Source organism: Schistocerca nitens, chromosome 5 (genome assembly GCF_023898315.1).
Source record: "Schistocerca nitens isolate TAMUIC-IGC-003100 chromosome 5, iqSchNite1.1, whole genome shotgun sequence".
NCBI lineage: Eukaryota > Metazoa > Arthropoda > Insecta > Orthoptera > Acrididae > Schistocerca > Schistocerca nitens.
In genome coordinates this window covers 637,585,075-637,605,250 of record NC_064618.1, presented here as the reverse complement: position 1 = coordinate 637,605,250, position 20,176 = coordinate 637,585,075, and positions in this window count along the sequence as shown.

Sequence of the window (20,176 nt, the reverse complement as noted above, 5' to 3'; positions counted from 1 at the left end):
TTGTCACGATAGTAAACGGCCGTCGTCCCAGAGACGTCCTGCTAAAAGGATGGACATACGGAAGTAATATGTTGTCCGACCCTTCCCGGAAAAAGGTCTCTCGAAATGTCAATAGCAAATCTCTCCGTGATGCACAACACCTTTCTTGTAACGTCTGCAAATAGAGTTTGTTTAGCATCTCCGTAATGCTCTCGCTCCGGCTAAACGATCCCGTGACGAAATGCACCGCTCTTCGTTGGACGTTCTCTATCTCTTCTATCAGTCCTACCTGATAGAGACCCCAGGTAGATGAACAATACTCAAGAATTGTTCGAAAGAGGGCCTCGATAAACCAATTCCCATGTGGATGAGTTACATTTCTTTAACATTCTTCCTATGAATCTGAAACTAGCATCTGCTTTTCTCACTATTTGTTTTATGTGGTCATTCTACTTAAGGTTGCTCCTATATATTTTACGGTAGATACTGTTTCCAGCTCCTCGCCATCAATAATGTAGCCGTGCAGTAGTGGAGCTCTTTTCCTATGTATGCGCAATATGTTACAGATTCACGGTCAACTGAAAGAGCCTGTACCATTCATCAATTGTCTGGGGGCCATTCTGCGAATCGTTACTATCTTCAGGCGTTACTACTTTGTAACAGATAACCGTATCATCTGCGAGCAGTGTTAAATAGCATTCGACGTTTGCTGCTAGATCATTTATAGATATATATTGTAAACAGTAACGGTCCTACAGCACTTCCTTGGGGTGTTACGGAAATAATGTATACATCCATCGACTTTGTTAAATTAAGAGCGACGTATTGAGTTCTGTCTGCGAGAAAGTCTTGAATCCAGTCGCAAATCTTCTCCGATACTCGATAAGCTCGTATTTTTTTCACTAAACTACGGTGCGAGGCGGTGTCAAATGCCTTCCTGAAGTCAAGGAACACATCAACCGTTGTCTACGGCGCTGTGGATCTCACGGCGGAACAGAGCGAGCTGAGTTTCACAGGATCTCTGTTTGCGGAATCTGTGGTGATTTTTATAGAGGAGATTTTCATTCTCCAAAAACGTCATAATTCTTGAGCATAAAGTATGTTCCATAATTCTGAAACAGATTTACGCCAACGATGTTGTTGTTGTTGTGGTCTTCAGTCCTGAGACTGGTTTGATGCAGCCCTCCACGCTACTCTATCCTGTGCAAGCTTCTTCATCTCCCATTACCTACTGCAACCTACATCCTTCTGAATCTGCTTAGTGTATTGATCTCTTGGTCTCCCTCTACGATTTTTACCCTCCACGCTGCCCTCCAATGCTAAATTTGTGATCCCTTGATGCCTCAAAACATGTCCTACTAACCGATCCCTTCTTCTAGTCAAGTTGTGCCACAAACTTCTCTTCTCCCCAATCCTATTCAGTACCTCCTCATTAGTTACGTGATCTACCCACCTTATCTTCAGCATTCTTCTGTAGCACCACATTTCGAAAGCTTCTATTCTCTTCTTGTCCAAACTGGTTATCGTCCATGTTTCACTTCCATACATGGCTACACTCCATACAAATACTTTCAGAAACGACTTCCTGACACTTAAATCTATACTCGATGTTAACAAATTTCTCTTCTTCAGAAACGATTTCCTTGCCATTGCCAGTCTACATTTCATATCCTCTCTACTTCGACCATCATCAGTTATTTTACTCCCTAAATAGCAAAACTCCTTTACTACTTTAAGTGTCTCATTTCCTAATCTAATCCCCTCTGCATCACCCGATTTAATTTCACTACATTCCATTATCCTCGTTTTGCTTTTGTTGATGTTCATCTTATATCCTCCTTTCAAGACACTGTCCATTCCGTTCAACTGCTCTTCCAAGTCCTTTGCTGTCTCTGACAGAATTACAATGTCATCGGCGAACCTCAAAGTTTTTACTTCTTCTCCATGAATCTTAATACCTACTCCGAATTTTTCTTTTGTTTCCTTTACTGCTTGCTCAATATACAGATTGAATAACATCGGGGAGAGGCTACAACCCTGTCTCACTCCTTTCCCAACCACTGCTTCCCTTTCATGCCCCTCGACTCTTATAACTGCCATCTGGTTTCTGTACAAATTGTAAATAGCCTTTCGCTCCCTGTATTTTACCCCTGCCACCTTCAGAATTTGAAAGAGAGTATTCCAGTTAACGTTGTCAAAAGCTTTCTCTAAGTCTACAAATGCTAGAAACGTAGGTTTGCCTTTTCTTAATCTTTCTTCTAAGATAAGTCGTAAGGTTAGTATTGCCTCACGTGTTCCAACATTTCTACGGAATCCAAACTGATCTTCCCCGCGGTCCGCTTCTACCAGTTTTTCCATTCGTCTGTAAAGAATTCGCGTTAGTATTTTGCAGCTGTGACTTATTAAACTGATAGTTCGGTAATTTTCACATCTGTCAACACCTGCTTTCTTTGGGATCGGGATTATTATATTCTTCTTGAAGTCTGAGGGTATTTCGCCTGTCTCTTACATCTTGCTCACCAGATGGTAGAGTTTTTTCAGGACTGGCTCTACCAAGGCCATCTGTAGTTCTAATGGAATGTTGTCTACTCCCGGGGCCTTGTTTCGACTCAGGTCTTTGAGTGCTCTGTCAAACTCTTCACGTAATATCATATCTCCCATTTCATCTTCATCTACATCCTCTTCTGTTTCCATAATATTGTCCTCAAGTACATCACCCTTGTATAGACCCTCTATATACTGCTTCCACCTTTCTGCTTTCCCTTCTTTGCTTAGAACTGGGTTGCCATCAGAGCTCTTGATATTCATACAAGTGGTTCTCTTCTCTCCAAAGGTCTCTTTAATTTTCCTGTAGGCAGTATCTATCTTATCCCTAGTGAGACAAGCCTCTACATCCTTACATTTGTCCTCTAGCCATCCCTGCTTAGCCATTTTGCACTTTCTGTCGATCTCATTTTTGAGACGTTTGTATTCCCTTTTGCCTGCTTCATTTACTGCATTTTTATATTTTCTCCTTTCATCAATTAAATTCAATATTTCTTCTGTTACCCAAGGATTTCTATTAGCCCTCGTCTTTTTACCTACTTGATCCTCTGCTGCCTTCACTACTTCATCCCTCAGAGCTACCCACTCTTCTTCTACTGTATTTCTTTCCCCCATTCCTGTCAATTGTTCCCTTATGCTCTCCCTGAAACTCTCTACAACCTCTGGTTCTTTCAGTTTATCCAGGTCCCATCTCCTTAAATTCCCACCTTTTTGCAGTTTCTTCAGTTTCAATCTGCAGTTCATAACCAATAGATTGTGGTCAGAATCCACATCTGCCCCTGGAAATGTCTTACAATTTAAAACCTGGTTCCTAAATCTCTGTCTTACCATTATATAATCTATCTGATACCTTTCAGTATCTCCAGGATTCTTCCAGGTATACAACCTTCTTTTATGATTCTTGAACCAAGTGTTAGCTATGATTAAGTTATGCTCTGTGCAAAATTCTACAAGGCGGCTTCCTCTTTCATTTCTTAGCCCCAATCCATATTCACCTACTACGTTTCCTTCTCTCCCTTTTCCTACACTTGAATTCCAGTCACCCATGACTATTAAATTTTCGTTTCCCTTCACTACCTGAATAATTTCTTTTATCTCGTCATACATTTCATCAATTTCTCCATTATCTGCAGAGCTAGTTGGCATATAAACTTGTACTACTGTAGTGGGCATGGGCTTTGTGTCTATCTTGGCCACAATAATGCGTTCACTATGCTGTTTGTAGTAGCTAACCCGCACTCCTATTTTTTTATTCATTATTAAACATACTCCTGCATTACCCCTATTTGATTTTGTATTTATAACCCTGTAATCACCTGACCAAAAGTCTTGTTCCTCCTGCCACCGAACTTCACTAATTCCCACTATATCTAACTTTAACCTATCCATTTCCCTTTTTAAATTTTCTAACCTACCTGCCCGATTAAGGGATCTGACATTCCACGCTCCGATCCGTAGAATGCCAGTTTTCTTTCTCCTGATAACGACGTCCTCTTGAGTAGTCCCCGCCCGGAGATCCGAATGGGGGACTATTTTACCTCCGGAATATTTTACCCAAGAGGACGCCATCATCATTTAATCATACAGTAAAGCTGCATGTCCTCGGGAAAAATTACGGCTGTAGTTTCCCCTTGCTTTCAGCCGTTCGCAGTACCAGCACAGCAAGGCCGTTTTGGTTAATGTTACAAGGCCAGATCAGTCAATCATCCAGACTGTTGCCCCTGCAACTACTGAAAAGGCTGCTGCCCCTCTTCAGGAACCACATGTTTGTCTGGCCTCTCAACAGATACCCCTCCGTTGTGGTTGCACCTACGGTACGGCCATCTGTATCGCTGAGGCACGCAAGCCTCCCCACCAACGGCAAGGTCCATGGTTCATGGGGGAACGATATAGGTCTATAATTTTGGGCGTCTGTCCTACGGCCCTTCTTAAAAATGGGAATGACCTGCGCTTTCTTCCAGTCGGTGAATACCCTTCGTTGCCCAAGCTATCTGCGGTAAATTACTGCTAGAAGGGGAGCAAATTCTTTCCAGAATCTTCGTAGAATATTACAGGTATCTCATCTAGTCCTAATGCTTTTCCACTACTAAGCGATTGTTGTTGCTTCTCTATCTCAGTATCTGCCATTTCGACGTTCGTTCGACGATTGGAAGGAGGGACCGTGTTACAGTCTTCGGCGGTGAAACAATTTCGGAAGACCGAATTCAGTATTTCGGCCTTTTCTTTCGGTGCCAGATGGTCACTGAGTGAATGAATAGATGATTTTGACCCACTCGCTGATTTTACACACTATCAAAACCTCTTACGGTTTTTACTCAGATCGGTTGACAAAGTTTTACTTCCTAAGTCATTGAACGCTTATCTCATTGCTTTCCTTACGCTCATTTTCGCTTGATTCAGCTTTTGTTTGTCAGCAAGGTTTCTACGTCTCTGGAATCTGAGATGAAGTTCTCTTTTTTTACGTAGCAGTTTCTTAACACGACTATTAAACCATGGTGGTTCTCCCCCCTGCCTTAAGTCATTACTCATTACTCGGAACATACATGTCTTGGGCACATTGCCCGATGCCTTTGAATTTTTTCCATTTGTTCCCCACATCTTCGACCTCATCACCCAATATTTGATGCTGACTGCTCAGATACTCTGAAATTCGTGTCCTGTCACTCTTGTTAATCAAAAATATCTTCCTACCTGTCTTAACATTCTTTGTAAGACCCGTTGTCATAGATGCTATCACAGCCTTATGATCACTGATTCTTTCCTCTAAGTCAACCGATTCGATAAGTTCAGGTCTGCTTGTTGCCAGGAAGTATAAGACGTTGCCCTCCGGAGTTGGTTCCCTAACTATCTACTCAAAGTAATTTTCGGACCAGACGTCCAGAACAATGTCACACGAATCCCTGTCTATGGCACCAATTTTGACAGCATGGCACTAACAATCTATACCTGGCAAGTTGAAGTCATCCCCTATTGCAACGGCGTGATCGGAAAATTATTAATGATATTCTGCAAGTTCTGTCTGAAGCTCCTGACCCAAGCGGCCTATAAAAGCATCCGATTGCCATGTTTGACCGAGCTTTGATAATTAACTTCAGCCAGATTAATTCACAATCGGAATCCGTGATAATCTCGCTAGATTTTGTTGAATTCCTTGCGGCAATAAACAGGCCGCCACTATTTGTGACTAACCTATCCTTACGATAAATATTCCAATCTGAACTTAGGATTAAGTTGTCATGTGCGTTGTGGCCTTCGTTAAGCGACACTAATTCTGGGATCTTTCCTTGGATGCTCCTGCAGTTTACTAAAATCATGTTAACCTTTTCATTTCTGATCTGCGAAGGCGAACGTTCTCGAGGACCATGTGGCTAATTTATTAGGTAAATCGTCTTTGATCCCAAGCGAGAGTACCTGTAACCTAAAAAAGTTCCATGTGCACGCCACACGTACTCCACTACCCTAGTAGGCGCCTCCTGTGTGTAGTGCACCTATTAAGGGGATCCCTACAATTCTGCGCCCGACAGCGGAGGTCGAGTAATTCACACCCGATAGCGTCGCAGAGTAGTCTGCGCCTTTGGTTTAGACATTCCACTCTGCTCCAAACCAGAGGACCGCGATCAATCCTGGGTACAACGCTACAAATCAGCTTAGCCTGCACCCTGCGTGCGATGCTCGTTGCCTTCACCAAATCAGCCGTCCGCCGAAAGGAGTCGAGGATGCCCCCAGAACCCAAGAGGGTGCCATTCTTGCCAGCATGTGCCACTGCATGCAGCCGGTTGCACACAGTGCCCTCGATAGCCACCGGCAGGGCCTTCTCCACATCAAGCACGAGACCATACGACAAACATGCCGAGTTCACACTGGCTTTCTTTCCCGCCTTGCCTGCTATTTTCCTGAGAGGCTCCATCACCAGCCTAACATTGCAGTTCCCAATGACAACCATACCCACACTCTACACTTGTCCGGAATGGGCAGGAAAATCAGCCGCTGGCCCGACAGGAGAGACATCCCGTGCAGGCTCAGAGTTATCATCAGCACTTCATCAGTGTCCCCAGTATTTATCTATAATTCAAAGATAAAACTTTAATTGTAGTGGCAACAGAGATCACTGCGTGGTAGCTGGCTGTCCTCACATAATATAGATTTTTTTTAATTTAATTTAATTATTTTTGTTGTAAGCAACATGGTCATTATAGTTTATTAACTTTAGTGAAGACAGTTAAATCTTAAACATACAGATATTTTATATAAGCATGTCACTATCCGATCGCCAGAGATTTAAATCCGCTTCTTTCAGATAACGTGATATTACACTTACCCGTACAGCTGTGATAAGGACTGCTAGACTTCGTTAGGCGTGTAGGTATCTTTCCGCCTACTAGAGTGGGTAAATTGTCCACTCTCTGAATTACGCAGAACATAACTTTATTTATTAGAACAGTGAACAACTGCATCCAGCTCGCTTATGAACAGTCGGGAGACGTTTTAAACGACTGTAAAATCATCTCTTAAAAAGCTGAAACAGTTGACGATGAGTCACTAGTCAAGTCTCTCCGAGAGTAAGCATAAACCAAAGAATAAAGAGCACTGTCGCTGCAACATCATCTGTGGCGGCGTTCGCACTTCCACTTGACAACGCAACGACACACAGCAGACGACGGCAGATGCCGACGATGTGTCACTACATACTGTTAATTTCAAGATCGTTCTCATTCTTGGTTCAATAGTTATGGCAAGGGAATTCGCATTGATGTAGGACTTTCCCACAATTTATTTTGATTTAGAGCACATTTTGAAAATTCTAAAATGATGTGGTTAAGATCTCCGTCGTCTTATGGACGTTTGCTGCATGGGGGAAAATCTACACTGAAGCGCCAAAGAAACTGGCATGGGCATGCGTATTCAAATACAGAGATATGTAAACAGGCAGAATACGACACTGCGGTCGGCAACGCCTATGTAAGACAAGAGTCTAGCGGAGTTGTTAGATCGGTTACTGCTGCTACAGAGGCAGGATATCAAGATTTAAGCGGGTTTGAACGTGGTGTTATAGTCGGCGCACGATCGATGGTACACAGCATCTCCGAAGTGGCGATGAAGTGGGGATTTTCCCGTACGACCATTTCACGAGTGTACCGTCAATATCAGGAATACAGTAAAATATCAAACCGCCGACACCGCTGCGGGCGGAAAAAGATCCTGCAAGAACGGGATCAACGACGACTAAAGAGAATCGTTTAACGTGACAGAAGTGCAACCCTTCCGGAAATTGCTGCAGTTTTCAATGCTGGACAATCAACAAGTGTCATGGTGCGAACCAGTCAATGAAACATCATCGATATGGGCTTTCGGAGCTTAATGTTCACTCGTGTTTCCTTGATGACTGCATGAAACGAAGCTTTATGCCTGGTCCCGTCAACACTGACATAGGGCTGTTGATGACTGGAAACATGTTGCCTGGACGGATGAGTCTCATTTCAAATTGTATCGAGCCGATGGACGTGTACGAGTATGGAGACAACCTCATGAATCCATGGACCCTGCATGTCAGCAGGGGACTGTTCAAGCTGGTGGAGGCTCTGTAATGTTGTGGGGCACGTGTAGTTGGAGTTCAAAAAATGGCTCTGAGCACTATGGGACTTAACTTCTGAGGTCATCAGTCCCCTAGAACTTAGAACCACTTAAACCTAACTAACCTAAGGACACCACACACATCCATGCCCGCGGCAGGATTCGAACCTGCGGCCGTAGCGGTCGCGCGGTTCCAGACTGTAGCTCATAGAACCACTCGGCCACCCTTGCCGGCGCAGTTGGAGTGATATGGGTCCCGTGATATGTCTAGACACGACTCTGACAGGTGCTACGTCTGATCACCTGCATCCATTCATGTCCATTGTGCATTCCGACGGTCTTGGGCAATTCCAGTAGGACAATGCGACACCCACACGTCCATAATTGGTACAAGGTAGCTCCAGGAACATTCTTCTGAGTTTAAACACTTACGCTGGCCGCCAAACTCCCCAGACATGAATATTGTTGAGCATACCTGATATGCCTTGCAGCGTGCTGTTCAGAAAAGATGTCCACCCTCTAGTATTCTTACGGACTTATGGACAGCCCTGCAGGATTCATGGTGTCAGTTCCATCCAGCACTACTTCAGACATTAGTCGAGACCATGCCATGTCGTGTATCGGCACTTCTGCGTGATCTCGGGGCCACTACACGATATTAGGCAAGTGTACCAGTTTTTTTGACTCCCATGTGTATAAACTGAAGTCCCCTTCTCGCTTTTTTTTTTTATTTGTAAATTCAGGCTAGTCTAAGGAACTACTGCAGAGATTTTGAGCCATTCCGCCTCTATTTCCGTCCATAATTGCGAAGGTGTTGCCGGTACATGATTCTGTGCACGAGGTGGCCTCTCGATTATGTCCCATAATTGTTCGATGGTAATCATGTCAGGAGGTGTGGGTGGCCAGATCATTCGCTCGAACTGTCCTGAATGTCCTCAAACCAGTCGCGAACAATTGTGGCCCAGTAACAAGGCGCATTATCATCCATAAAAATTCCATCTTTGTTTGGGAACATGAAGTCCATGAATGGCTGCAAATGGTTTCCAAATAGTGGAAAATACCCAATTACAGTCAATGAACGGTTCAATTGAACCAGAGGACTCAGTCCATTCCATGTAAACGCAGCCCATACCATTATGGACCCACCATCAGCTTGCGCAGTGCCTTGTTGACATCTTGAATCCACGGGGTAGTGGGATTTCCACCGCTCTCAAACCATACAATCAGCTTTTACCAACTGAAATTGGTACTCATCTGATCAGACCGCTGTTTTCCGGATATGGTCACGAGTCCAGGAGACGCTGCAGGCGCTGTGACACTCGCGTCGGTCGCCTGCTGCCATAGTCCAATGACACCATATTTCGCCGAACTGTCCTAACACATACGTTCGTCGTACGTCCTACATTGATTTCTGCGTTTATTTCATGCAGTGCTGCTCGTCTGTCAGCACTGACAACTCTACGCAAATGTTACTGCTCTCTGTCGTTATGTAAAGCCCGTCGGCTACTTCGTTGTCTCTGGTGAGAGATAATGCCGAAATTTGGATTCCTGTCTCCATACTCGTACAAGTCCATCCGCTTGATACAATTTGGAACTAGACTCGTCCCACCATGCAACATGTTTCCAGTCATCAAAAGGCCAACATCGGTGTTGACGGGACCAAGCGAGGCGTAAAGCTTTTTGTCGTACAGTTATCAAGGGTACACGAGAGGGCCTTCGGCCCCGAAAGCCCATATCGTAATACTGACACTTGTTGATGGTCCAGCATTCAAATCTGCAGCAATTTGCGGATTAGTTGCACTTCTGTCACTTTGAACGATTCTCTTCAGTCGTCGTTGATCCCGTTCTTGCAGGATCTTTTTCCGGCCGCAGGGACGTGGGAGATTTGATGTTTTGCCGGATTCCAGATAATGACGGTACAGTTGTGAAATGGTCGTTCGGGAAAATCCCTACTTCATAGCTACCTCGGAGATGCTGTGTCCCATCGCTCGTGTGCCGTCTATAACACTAATTTCAAACTCACTTAAATGTTCATAACCTACCATTGTAGCAGCAGTAACCGATCCAACAACTGCACCAGATCCTTGTTGTCTCACATAGGCGTTCGCCGTATTCTGCCTGTTTACGCATCTCTGTATTTGAATGCGCATACCTATACCAGGTTCTTTGACGCTTCAGTGTATATGTAGAGAGAGATGATTTAATAAAACATGTCTTATTTACTTACTAAAACATGTACTATGAAAACTTACTTCTTGCCGAACTTCATGATTCTAGGTCAACGGGAAGTATCCAATAGCTTTTGATGAGTGAGATTTCGATTATCATAATATGTGATATAAATGACCGAATCTTTTGATTGCTTCAACGTAGAAGATTAAATATTTTACACCGTCAAGGGATGATAGATTTCAGTATTTGACAAAATTTGAACTCGATGTGCAAACATGTCCTAGAGAAAAAGGGACCTTAAAGACAGACGGACAGACAGACGGATAAAAAATATCAAAAAAATATTTTTTCATGTGATATAATTACATATTAACAATTTTCGGATCTTTTTCCTTTGCTTGTACAGTTCAACCTTACTTCTTGCAAAAGTTCATGATTCTAGTCCAACGGGGACCACCCTATACGTCTTGATGCACGAGTTTTCGAGTATCAAAATATGTGACATGAATGGCTGAATCTTTCTATTGCATTGACTTCGAAGCTTAAAAGTATTACACATCGGAGGACCATAGACCTTCATATATGAAATAAATTTTAACTTGATACGTCTACCGTTCCTGACAAAAAGGGTACTTTGCAGTGGGACAGACAGTCGGATGAAAAGCGATTGTAAAGGGTTCCGTTTTTACAGATTGAGGCGTGGAACCCTAACAAACAATGTATACACAATTTCCCAGTGTTTAGAAGAGATCAAAAGGAAGCACTTTTTTATGTGACAAAAATATCACAGACACACTGTTTCCCAAATAGGGCTCTTTGAAGGATTGGAAGCTGGATTTAATCTGTATGCAACAGGTGAAGCTGTTCTCACAGTTCTTATTTCATAAAACACTTGTCTGAAGTACAAGTTTTAACTATCGTATCCCTGTACTCTTCGTTAACCTACACTACTGGCCATTAAAATTGCTACACCACGAAGATGACGTGCTACAGACGCGAAATTTAACCGACAGGAAGAAGATGATGTGATATGCAAATGATTAGCTTTTCAGAACATTCACACAAGGTTGACGCCGGTGGCGACACCTACAACGTGCTGACATGAGGAAAGTTTCCAACCGAGTTCTCATACACAAACAGCAATTGACCGGCGTTGCCTGGTGAAACGTTGTTGTGATGCCTCGTGTAAGGAGGAGAAATGCGTACCATCACGTTTCCGGCTTTGATAAAGGTCGGATTATAGCCTATCGCGATTGCGGTTTATCGTATCGCAACATTGCCGCTCGCGTTGGTCGAGATCCAATGACTGTTAGCAGAATATGGAATCGGTGGGTTCAGGAGGGTAACACGGAACGCCGTGCTAGATCCCAACGGCCTCGTATCACTAGCAGTCGAGATGACAGGTATCTTATCCGCATGGCTGTAACGGATCGTGCAGCCACGTCTCGATCCCTGAGTCGACAGATGGGGACGTTTGCAAGACAACAGCCATCTGCACGAACAGTTCGACGACGTTTGCAGCAGCATGGACTATCAGATCGGAGACCACGGCTGCGGTTACCCCTGACGCTGAATCACAGACAGGAGCGCTTGCGATGGTGTACTCAACGACGAACCTGGGTGCACGAATGGCAAAACGTCATTTTTTCGGATGAATCCTGGTTCTGTTTACAGCATCATGATGGTCGCATCCGTGTTTGGCAGCATCGCGGTGAACGCACATTGGAAGCGTGTATTCGTCATCGCCATACTGGCGTATCACCCGGCGTGATGGTATGGGGTTCCATTGGTTACACGTCTCGGTCATCTCTTGTTCGCATTGACGGCACTTTGAACAGTGGACGTTACATTTCAGATGTGTTACGACCCGTGGCTCTACCCTTCATTCGATCCCTGCGAAACCCTACATTTCAAAAGGATAATGCACGACCGCATGTTGCAGGTCCTGTACGGGCCTTTCTGGATACAGAAAATGTTCAACTGCTGCCCTGGCCAGCACATTCTCCAGATCTCTCACCAACTGAAAACGTCTGGTCAACGGTGGCCGAGCAACTGGCTCGTCACAATACGCCGGTCACTACTCTTGATGAACTGTGGTATCGAGTTGAAGTTGCATGGGCAGCTGTACCTGTACACGCGATCCAAGCTCTGTTTGACTCAATGCCCAGGTGTATAAAGGCCGTTATTACGGCCACAGGTGGTTGTTCTCGGTACTGATTTCTCAGGATCTATGCACCCAAATTGCGTGAAAATGTAATCACATGTCAGTTTTAGTATAATATATTTGTCCAATGAATAACCGTTTATCATCTGCATTTCTTCTTGGTGTAGCAGTTTTAATGGCCAGTAGTGTATTTGTGTTTCACTGTTTTCACTGTTCCACCTTCCTGGGTCTTCCCAAGCAGACACAATTACGAATAATATGTCTCTCGTACTCACTGACAAAAAAAGAACGCAAAACCAAAAAATAATTAAAGCAGGGTAATGAAGTTTTTTAGATAATACACTCCTGGAAATGGAAAAAAGAACACATTGACACCGGTGTGTCAGACCCACCATACTTGCTCCGGACACTGCGGGAGGGCTGTACAAGCAATGATCACACGCACGGCACAGCGGACACACCAGGAACCGCGGTGTTGGCCGTCGAATGGCGCTAGCTGCGCAGCATTTGTGCACCGCCGCCGTCAGTGTCAGCCAGTTTGCCGTGGCATACGGAGCTCCATCGCAGTCTTTAACACTGGTAGCATGCCGCGACAGCGTGGACGTGAACCGTATGTGCAGTTGACGGACTTTGAGCGAGGGCGTATAGTGGGCATGTGGGAGGCCGGGTGGACGTACCGCCGAATTGCTCAACACGTGGGGCGTGAGGTCTCCACAGTACATCGATGTTGTCGCCAGTGGTCGGCGGAAGGTGCACGTGCCCGTCGACCTGGGACCGGACCGCAGCGACGCACGGATGCACGCCAAGACCGTAGGATCCTACGGAGTGCCGTAGGGGACCGCACCGCCACTTCCCAGCAAATTAGGGACACTGTTGCTCCTGGGGTATCGGCGAGGACCGTTCGCAACCGTCTCCATGAAGCTGGGCTACAGTCCCGCACACCGTTAGGCCGTCTTCTGCTCACGCCCTAACATCGTGCAGCCCGCCTCCAGTGGTGTCGCGACAGGCGTGAATGGAGGGACGAATGGAGACGTGTCGTCTTCAGCGATGAGAGTCGCTTCTGCCTTGGTGCCACTGATGGTCGTATGCGTGTTTGGCGCCGTGCAGGTGAGTGCCACAATCAGGACTGCATACGACCGAGGCACACAGGGCCAACACCCGGCATCATGGTGTGGGGAGCGATCTCCTACACTGGCCGTACACCACTGGTGATCGTCGAGGGGACACTGAATAGTGCACGGTACATCCAAACCGTCATCGAACCCATCGTTCTACCATTCCTAGACCGGCAAGGGAACTTGCTGTTCCAACAGGACAATGCACGTCCGCATGTATCCCGTGCCACCCAACGTGCTCTAGAAGGTGTAAGTCAACTACCCTGGCCAGCAAGATCTCCGGATCTGTCCCCCATTGAGCATGTTTGGGACTGGATGAAGCGTCGTCTCACGCGGTCTGCACGTCCAGCACGAACGCTGGTCCAACTGAGGCGCCAGGTGGAAATGGCATGGCAAGCCGTTCCACAGGACTACATCCAGCATCTCTACGATCGTCTCCATGGGAGAATAGCAGTCTGCATTGCTGCGAAAGGTGGATATACACTGTACTAGTGCCGACATTGTGCATGTTCTGTTGCCTGTGTCTATGTGCCTGTGGTTCTGTCAGTGTGATCATGTGATGTATCTGACCCCAGGAATGTGTCAATAAAGTTTCCCCTTCCTGGGACAATGAATTCACGGTGTTCTTATTTCAATTTCCAGGAGTGTATATTTAAGTGATTAATATTGCAAGATCACAAGTTAATCTAAGAGCGAAAGTAGCCACTGCGAATGTGAAATGCTGTTACATTAATAGACACTGTAACCGCCAGAATGTTGACTGCAATCGTGCAAACATGCGGCCATTGTATTGTACAGGTGTCGGGCGGCAATTTGTAGAATGGAGTTACATGACTGTTACACTTGGTTAGTCAATATGGGGACTGTTAATGAAGTTCGTGGATGACGCTGGAGTTGTTGTACGATGATGTCCCATATGTGCTCGACTGGAAACAGATCTGAGCAGGCCAAGGGACATGTCGACACTCTATAGAGCATGTTGGGTTACAACAGCGGTATTTGGGCGAACGGTATCCTGTCAGAAAACAGCCTCTGGAATGCTGTTCGTGAACTGCAGCCAATAGGTCGAATGATCTACATCTACATCTACATCTACATACACACTCCGCAATCCACCATACGGTGCATGGCGGAGGGTACCTCGTACCACAACTAGCATCTTCTCTCCCTGTTCCACTCCTAAACAGAACGAGGGAAAAATGACTGCCTATATGCCTCTGCACGAGCCCCAATCTCTCGTATCTTATCTTTGTGGTCTTTCCGCGAAATATAAGTTGGCGGCAGTAAAATTGTACTGCAGTCAGCCTCAAATGCTGGTTCTCTAAATTTCCTCATTAGCGATTCACGAAAAGAACGCCTCCTTTCCTCTAGAGACTCCCACCCGAGTTCCTGAAGCATTTCCGTAACACTCGCGTGATGATCAAACCTACCAGTAACAAATCTAGCAGCCCGCCTCTGAATTGCTTCTATGTCCTCCCTCAATCCGACCTGATAGGGACCCCAAACGCTCGAGCAGTACTCAAGAATAGGTTGTATTAGTGTTTTATAAGCGGTCTCCTTTACAGATGAACCACATCTTCCCAAAATTCTACCAATGAACCGAAGACGACTATCCGCCTTCCCCACAACTGCCAAAACATGTTTGTCCCACTTCTTATCGCTCTGCAATGTTACGTCCAAATATTTAATCGACGTGACTGTGTCAAACGCTACACTACTAATGGAGTATTCAAACATTACAGGATTCTTTTTCCTATTCATCTGCATTAATTTACATTTATCTATATTTAGAGTTAGCTGCCCTTCTTTACACCAATCACAAATCCTGTCCAAGTCATCTTGTATCCTCCTACAGTTGCGAGGTGCCGGGGCTAGCAGTGTATTTATCACTAAATTCTACTAGAATCCACATATGTAAATCATGCTCTAAGCCCCCCCTTTTCTAACTCCGACTTTTGCTGTTGCACAAGGATAAAAAAAATACGCGAACTGACTCTAATCAACCCTGCCAGTGGAGTAGAAGAGAGTTTGGCACCTGCAATAATTTAATTTGATAAGTAAGTTAAATAGACAAAGGTTTCATTAGCATAGTGAGGAATGATAGGGTTGCTCTATCGATTAACAGAATGAAAGTTCTGTCCAAAATAACAATATGATTTATTAAGACTAAACACAGAATAGTAAAAGAAACACAGGAAATATAATACATCAAATTGGCTCAAATTTGGAGATTCATACAAACACTGTAAAGGTGAAGTTGTCCCTAAACTAGATCGTGAGGTTTAAGACGAGGTGGTATGTGGAGCCAATTCCTTGCCACTCAAATCTCAAGAGAGACACACAACTAACCCAACAGTAATTGCTGCTACTCAAGACAGAACAAAGTTAGAAAAAGACGAACAGGCGCGCTCTGCTGAGCTCTGATTATCACCTAGGAAAATCCCTGTCTGCCGGTGCTGCGGACATACATTACCAAACTGTCTTCTTGACTGCCAGGACACGATCTGGCGTACCGGAGCCGTTGGCTGGTTGCTTCGACGTCCTCGACCGAAAGGCGACTGCCGACTACCTAGAGCACCCGTACAGGCCGAACACACAACATTCCCGCCCCCACGACAGTGGCTGTGGTTAAACGTTCCAATCAGCAACTCGAAAACCGGCGGAAATTCCACTCCATTGCCGGAGCACTACCATTCCACCAATGGAGATTCTTGGCGCCAATTTCTGTGCTGATTTTGCTACGTCACGGCGCTATGCCCTGAGCAAACCAATCACCGTTACTATTTTGCAGAAAGTGCGGGAATTTTCCCGCCACAACTGCCAGGGTACACAAGTCATTCCCACGCCTCGCTGGTAGCCCGCCAGAAAGTGTTTTTCGCTAAGTTTCTCCGAAGTAACGGAACCTCTAGCCCAGCCGCTACTTCACACCCCAGCGGGCGTGTCTCTTGACAATGTCGGCGTCTGCAAAGCATTCACTCGACTGCCTCACACACGTCGGCTTAACCCGCCTGTCACCGGACCACCCGGGTGACGAGAGACGCTGCGTGGGAAGTCCGCGTGTGAAGGAATAGCAACTTCCCACCGCATGCAATTAGAGAGGAGAATCGTAAGATAGAAATATGAGAGGGGGCTCATGCCACCTCTCATTGCCCCTACGCCATTTTAGATTGTAATTGGTGAGCGGTTGGCTCACTTAGGAGCAAGGTAGTGAGTCAATCGCCCAAGAACAATCTTAAAAACTGACGCCACATGCCGCACTCTATAAAAAAAATCACTGCAACTGAAAAATGCAGCTCATAGAGAGAGGATTATTTATGATGTAGCCAACTTCACCTTCTTAATATGGAACACTAACACTCACATCACACATCCATACCCAGGGAGCCCCTTCCAAACACCGATTCACACAGACATTCACGCTCTAAATATGGCCCGGGCATGTGAGCCAAATATGGAGCAGTTTATTCTTTACAATCAGAGTTGGAGTGCTCCGCAATTAAATGCCCAAGATGTTACAACAATTTTAATCATTAAACTAACCTGAACTCATTCACACATGATACTATATAAGTTAACAATCTCTTTGTGAGCTTTCAGAATCTAGTTACAACCTCCGATTCATTCTGTCTCCCTGCAGCAAGAATAACCTTTACAAAATGTTCCCTGAACTGATGGTCCATTCACAATGACAGTGGTGGTATCTGCTTCAGTTTATGGGGACTTCAGGCACACTGTTTGCATACGCACAACAATAAGCACAAAATACAAAAAAAAAACATGGTGTGGAGAACAATACAGTAATCTGTAATAAGAATTACAGTGTAAAACACAAACGCATACAAGGTATAACATACATTACAAAAACAACATAAGAGAAAGAAATTTAAGAAAAAAAACAAGGTTCATGGGGCATCAAATTGTGCGTGCACATTGCACAAAGTTCACGACTGTGCTGAGAATGAGGCACTAAATCACATTGTTAGAAATGTTTGAAGCACTTTACAAATTTATTAGTTTCTCGGAGGGGGTTGTTATGTTGAGTCATATGCACTGATGCACGTGGTTCCATCTCTTGAGCATCGGAGGGGGGCTTTTGGGATGGGGCCACACTACTGACATCACATAGGGCTAAACGTCGGGTGTTGTTGCTACGTTGTTGCAACAGCAATAGGGAGTTCTGGAGTGTCTGCAGTACGCTGTTGAGATTGCAGTCAGACCCACGCATATGATCACGGCAGTACGGTAGGAAGACACAGTGATAGGCTCTCCTCACGTCGATTAATTGTCTCTGAGGTCTACTTGTTGGGATACATCACTAGTCTAGGTCTCTTCTCTCGCTGGACAGTACTTAATGATTCCCAATATTGCAGTTCGACGAGGGATGATGGCACGTGGAGTGACTCCACAAGTGTGTGAGGTCATCCATACAGGATCGAACTAGGAGCGACTATTGTTAAAACTGCTCTCTAATAGAGAGGAGAAGTAAGAAATGAGACCATACATTTGTTAGTGTGGCACGATACTGCTTTGTGTATGCAGATCGGCCAATGCTAGTGAGTTGTAAAAACCCAAACAGGTGAGTATATAACGTCCCTTTCTGTCCTGAGGCACATGGGGCGCAGGTTCTGACACGATATGTGATCTTCTTCGTGTACTCATGACAACGTGGTCTGCCGCAGGGAATCCCTCCAAACGGCTGCCGCGTCTGGAGAGCTAGCAGGCTGTCGCGTGTGGGTCGCGTGTCAGTGTCAACGGCCAGCCTCACTTTCGCTTGTGGCCCGGCGAGGGTCCTGCGTAATCCCTCAGGTATACGGCCCCGTGACTGTCAACCTGTAGGACCGGATGCTCTCGCCCTTCACGTCAGGTGGGGTGCTGACGCTCTTTTCTTGCAGGTAGCCGCAGACCTCTTGTTCCCGCTCCGGCCGGCCTCCGCATTGCCACGATCCCCGTCATCTGCACAATTCTTACAAAAGTCTTATGCCTAACTTTTTCCCATGACCTATGTTATAATAAATTTACATAATGAAACATTGATGGTCTGTCATTTCAGACACTCTTATTTTACTTTTATAGTTATTAATCTATGGCAATCATTATAACATCTAATCTAGAGATGGAAATAATTTATTTTGGTATATGTGTAGAGACCGATCTCAGTATTGTACATGGTGTGTGATAACTGATGCTATGTAATGGATGAACAACTAAATGTGCGGGCCCGCACCAATATTACTATTACTTACATAGATCGACAGTAGACATGCTCAAGAATTAACTACCATTTGCCAACGATCTACATTCTATGTCTTTTAATTCAATTATGTTGTTATGCAGGACTAAGTTTTACTGTGCTATAAAGAACATGCAACTTCGCTCGCCGGTCGTCCCTCCATCTCGGGTCTGTGGTTTGGTGACCTGAAAAATAGCATCTCAACAGGCGCGCGCCAAACACAACACTTGTGGTAGAAAACCCCCACAATATTAATCTAGTTATTGTTAAATCCTACAGTTTAACTTATCCTAGTATATCGTACCCTTTTTTTTTGTTTTTTTTGTTTTTTTTTTTGTTTACCTTATACAATACTCTTACATAATTCCTGTTACGTTGAGATGTCTCGCTGCTCGCCGCTATTGCCGACCGTGATGTGCGCGCCGTACGACATGACCTCCGAGTTTTCATTACGCCTCACTGAAACTCCAGAGACTGGGTTAGCCATGGCTATACACGACAATAAATTTATCGTTGCAACTTCCTTCTCTATGTGATGCGGTTTTCGCGCTCAAAGCACACCTTTCCAGAGGCAATGTAATATGACCAAGCCAGGACTGGTTCCTGTTGAGGATTCAGTCGCCCAACACACGCCAGCTACACAGTATGTCACGAATATCCAAGTATAAGTCCCTGGTTATTCATCTGTGACAGTCACGAGCAGCACGCTAAATCCCCAACCAGCACATTGGCATGGTAGGCTTTATGCTCGCATTTCTCTCGTCTAGGGCACCATTGGAGTCAAACGCTCACAGGATCACCCCGACTTGCAAGACAACGATGCTGGCGCAGCTCTGCAAAAACTATACTGCCCATATTCATCCTCGAAATTACGCAATATACCACAATCTTGCCGTGCACTGACGCGTCCCTGCAAGCATTGGTATGAACGTTTCACGAACTGGTTGTGGCCGCTATTGAGCGTAACACGACTTCTCAGAACGCTTCTAAGAGCACGTTCTTGTATGCGCCCGTTTGTGCGACGTCTCGTCACTCATCTTTATCCCTTAACATGGACACCAGATAGGAAAGGACAAAAACATTGCTCATGGAAAGGTAGTCCCTCTTATCGCAACGACAGAGGAGATCCCGAACATAGACAAAAAAAAAAGAGGATAGCAGCAGTAAATTCTTATGCAAGACAACGCAGCGTGTAAATACTTTAGCAATCTTAATCTATTAATGCAACGGTTATTGTTCCCCGAAGAAAGGTTCATATCTTTGCCTATTCTACTATGTACACCACTTACACTACTACTATTCCACGAACTCCTTTATGTGAGAGATGTGGTGGAGTCCTATGGACTTCTTTCCTTTCAGCGTCTCCAATTCATAAGCATTGTGGTGAGCTGCTCTCCTTAT